The sequence below is a fragment of the Nannospalax galili genome, unplaced genomic scaffold, assembly GCF_000622305.1.
Source record: "Nannospalax galili isolate Female #2095 unplaced genomic scaffold, S.galili_v1.0 scaffold1631, whole genome shotgun sequence".
NCBI lineage: Eukaryota > Metazoa > Chordata > Mammalia > Rodentia > Spalacidae > Nannospalax > Nannospalax galili.
The window spans coordinates 1055402-1055951 of NW_008329035.1; positions in this window are offsets into that span (position 1 = coordinate 1055402).

Below are 550 nucleotides of genomic sequence, written 5' to 3' on the forward strand. Positions count from 1 at the left end.
TTTGTTTTGTGCCCCAGTATATGGTCGATTTTGGAGAAAGTTCCATGTGGTGCTGAGTAGAAAGTATGTCCTTTGGTGTTTGGGTGGAATACTTGGTAGATATCTGTTAAGTCCATTTGATATATGGTTTTGTTTAATTCAGATGTCTCTCTGTTAAGTCTCTGGCCTGTTGACCTATCTAATGGAGATTATGGGGTGCGCAGGGACCTCGGGGCACCAGCTGGTAGCGTGGCGCCGGTCCCCTGCATGCACCTGGAGGGCGGTGGTCCCGCAGCGCGTCTGCTCTGCATTGCTGGCGGGTCCCTGCTTCTCCGGTCTCTGTGGGTCTCTGCTACCGAGGCTGGCTTGGTCGAGTTTTGCCCCAATTTCACCCGTGCACTCTCTCTCTAAGTTCGGGGCCCATCAGCTGCTGGGTCACGAGGAGAGGTGCGGGACGGCTAAAGCTGGATTTCCGTGAGTCGATGACGGAAGGATAGCACCCCCTGGGAAGACTGGATCATAGCCAATAAGACACGGGACTCAGCTTAGTCCGTGTTACAGCTCTTTATTC